The sequence below is a fragment of the Halichoerus grypus genome, chromosome 13 (assembly GCF_964656455.1).
Source record: "Halichoerus grypus chromosome 13, mHalGry1.hap1.1, whole genome shotgun sequence".
NCBI classification, from domain to species: domain Eukaryota; kingdom Metazoa; phylum Chordata; class Mammalia; order Carnivora; family Phocidae; genus Halichoerus; species Halichoerus grypus.
The window spans coordinates 40,792,148-40,795,616 of record NC_135724.1 but is presented as its reverse complement, the minus strand read 5'-3'; the positions used below and the strand labels follow the sequence as shown (position 1 = coordinate 40,795,616).

General features: G+C 34.6%; 1 pseudogene; it reads left to right on the top strand.

Moving 5' to 3' along the window:
- Positions 1 to 2,573: 2,573 nt before the first annotated feature.
- Positions 2,574 to 2,635, top strand: LOC118519825 (U6 spliceosomal RNA; annotated as a pseudogene).
- The last annotated feature ends 834 nt before the right edge of the window (positions 2,636 to 3,469 follow it).

Sequence of the window (3,469 nt, the reverse complement as noted above, 5' to 3'; positions counted from 1 at the left end):
ATTCACTTAACATATACTATGTCAAATCAATGATTAGTTCCTAACAAACTCAGAACCAAAGGATCAACCTCAATATCAGGTAAGCTACAATTTATTTGTTTTCTTTAAAGGAAGGTGAGAAACTCATTCTTATTTCAATGTTTTTGTGACAGACATGAATTTGGTTTATAGCTTCCCACTCTACCTGTTCTTTTAACATCATTCAAATATATTTGGAAGGAAATAAAGCCAACATTGATGGCATTGTTGGCCAAACTGATGTCAAGAAAATCTGATAAGAATATTAGAAAAATTGAAGACATAATAGAGAAGAGTGAATTAAAAAAAATCTCCTGAAAACATTAAGCATTAAAAGAAAGAGCACAGTGGCTAGAAGCCAGAGCACAGGGGGGGAAATATCACTTTAATCCCTTGCTAATTCTCACAGATCTGAGTTCTCTGTGGAAACAGATATGAAGCTCACTGGCCTTAGGCATATAAAAAGCAACAAAAGTGAAAAAGATCACACCAAGTTTCAGCAGGGTTTGATCTTTATGCTAAAAAAAAAAATTAGGAAAGCCTAATCTTATGCTAGTTCAGTATAAGATGAGAGATTTCCAGACAAATCATAAATGTTAAGAAAATACTTTCAAAAACAAAAATAACATTTTTGAAAACATGAAACTAAATGTAACAAAATAAAATTATTCAGGATATCAAGGAACACATGAAACCACCCTACTAAAATGATTATTGTTTTTAACAATAACCTATAATAGCAACAGGAAAAAAAAAACAAATTTAACAACTATATTTGAAGATTTAGGTCATGAAAAGATATCCTGCTGAATAAAACATAAATATGTAAAATATTTTTATCATTTAGAGTTTTATTTAAAAAGGTTTTCTATGAAGTTGAATTGCTCAAAACAAGTTATTTAATAGAGATTTAAATCAAATAATGAAACAAATTTTGATCATTGAAAAATATATGATAATTAAGAAAAATCAAAGTTCCCCTTAATAGTAACTAACCTATAGATCTTAATCACAATTTACTAGTTATTACATTCATTTAGTTCACAATATTATAATTCTGAGTTGGGATGGATACAGAAGCTAAGATAACAAATGACAAAATCTCTACAAAAGCTAATTCATCAGTGTCTGTCTTTGATCTGAAGGACAGCAGTGTCATTCAGAAGATAAAACGATGCATCATGGAGAGAGAACCAACATGAGTTTTTGTCTTCATTTTTGTTTTAAATTTTTATTCCTATCATATTAAAGAACAAATCGTAGAAATCTTTGAAGAACTGATACTCAGAGTTGCCTATGGCTTTAAAATTCGGTGCCACCTTAGATTTTATGGCAATAATTCTCAAACTGAATACATATAGCAATCACCTGTCTTACTTGATAAAAGTTAAATGCTCAGGTCATACCCTGGACATATTGATTCAGTGGGTTTGCTGGAGGCCTGGAATCTATAATTTAAACAAGTCCTCCAGGAGGTTGGGTTACAGTTGCATATCGGCTCTCAATTTAAGAGACAGTATTCTAGAGACTGAAGTAAAGACCCAATTCCTATATTTGCACTCCTTGGTGATAGAGAAGCCTCACACCCTTTCAAAATATGGAGAAAAGACTATTATTGCTTTGGTAACTTCAGGAAAGTCATGGGACGGAGGCTTTTTGTCCACCAAAACCTATTCTCCTCTTTGTCCATACAAATTATAGCTGAGACGTGATTGTCCAGTCAGCTACATTTGCTAGACAGAGGAATCATGTGATAAGCTCTCACCAATAGAACATGAGTGGAAGTGATATAGTCCCTCTCTGCTCAGTGAATTTAAGAATAGTATCATACGTCTTCTACCCTCCTATCTCTCTTTGTGAGGCTAGAATGGTGATGGTCAGAGAGAACTTAAAAGCCACATTTCAAAGTTGGAAAAGCTGCCATCAGTCTATCCCCCAAAGGACTGCCAATTGTTGTAGATCACACCACCCTGGACTGTTAAGAGAGAGAAAAATCAACTTCTGTGTTTTAAAACCGCTAAAATGTTTTTGGATCACTTATCCGTTACACTAACTACTATACAAAGTATAAGGGAGAATGTTATTATTATAATACTTTCATTGTAGTTAATACTATTGAACTCGTACTATAGGCCAAAGACTAAGTTATTGCTTTAAATATCATCTCATTTGATCATCTAAACAAGCTCATGACATGACACTTATTTTCCTCATTTTACCAGCAAGGCAACTGAAGGCGTAAAGAGGACACAGACAGGCTTCAGGTTACTCAGACAGGATTCTAACCCAAATGTGTCTATTGAAATTTTTGCTCTAACCACTATAAATTCAGGAAAAAAATTAATATTTGCATCCATTTCCACAGAAAATTTAGTGATTTGCTGTGTCTGTAGACCTAATGAAATTTGTCAGCATCATATTTAAACCGATAACCTGAAAAAGATTGTCTCTTTCAATGACAGGGAGATTAATATTTGATAGACAGAGTAGAGACTTTAACAGCAAAACAACCTGAAGGAGAGATCTGAAGTAAATTAGCCCCAAGAGGATTGGTCGTGCTGACTTCCACAGCACATATACTAAAATTGGAATGATACAGAGAAGATTAGCATGGCCCAAGAGGATTGATCAACAGTGTGTTAAATTGGGGTTGCTGTGGGGGTGAGGCTTCCTAGAACCATACCAAACGGATCGTCCAGGCCTTGCAACAAGATCAAGCTATAGCTAAGAAAATTAGTGTTTTCTGTTCAGTGAGAGGAAATAAACTGGGATCTGATCTCTGGGAAACATAGCAAACAAACAAACAAAAATCTTTATTTCCTCTGGTTTCTTAATTCTATTCTTTTCATGATTCTATTTGTACTTGGCTGTATTTTGTCTTTAGGAATAAAGGTTGAAAATTATAACAAGGAAATAATTATCTACTCCTGGTCAGGCAAGATTGGAAAACATAAGAAATCCAGGAGTCAGGCCCGTTGTTGGCAGCAGAATCCTACAGGGAAGACCTGAAAAGCTTGCTGAAGCTGCAAGACCTTTAAGCTATAAACCACAAGAATTCAGGGTAGCAAAAACTGCTGTTTCTTCTTCACAGGATCAACTCTATTAATGTCCTTCCTGAACTTCACATTCTGAGGTCCTGGGTATACACGGAGAAATTCCCTTCACTTTTTTTTTTTTTTTCAGGCAATATAGAGAAAAAACCAGAACCAAAAAAATGTTCTGTATTCTGATGGGACAATAAATTGATGGCCCTTCAAATAGAGACATTCAAAATAATTATTCATCATTATTTTAGAAAAGCAGTTGAGTAGTCCAGAGTAAAGTGGAGGAGGAAATTCTGAGGCCATGCTTCAGGGCATATCCACTAACACACAGGAATCTTGCTCAGAAGGCATTTTCTGGGGCATTTTAGACATAGATGAGGATCCTTTTGAGGGTCACAAAGTTTGAG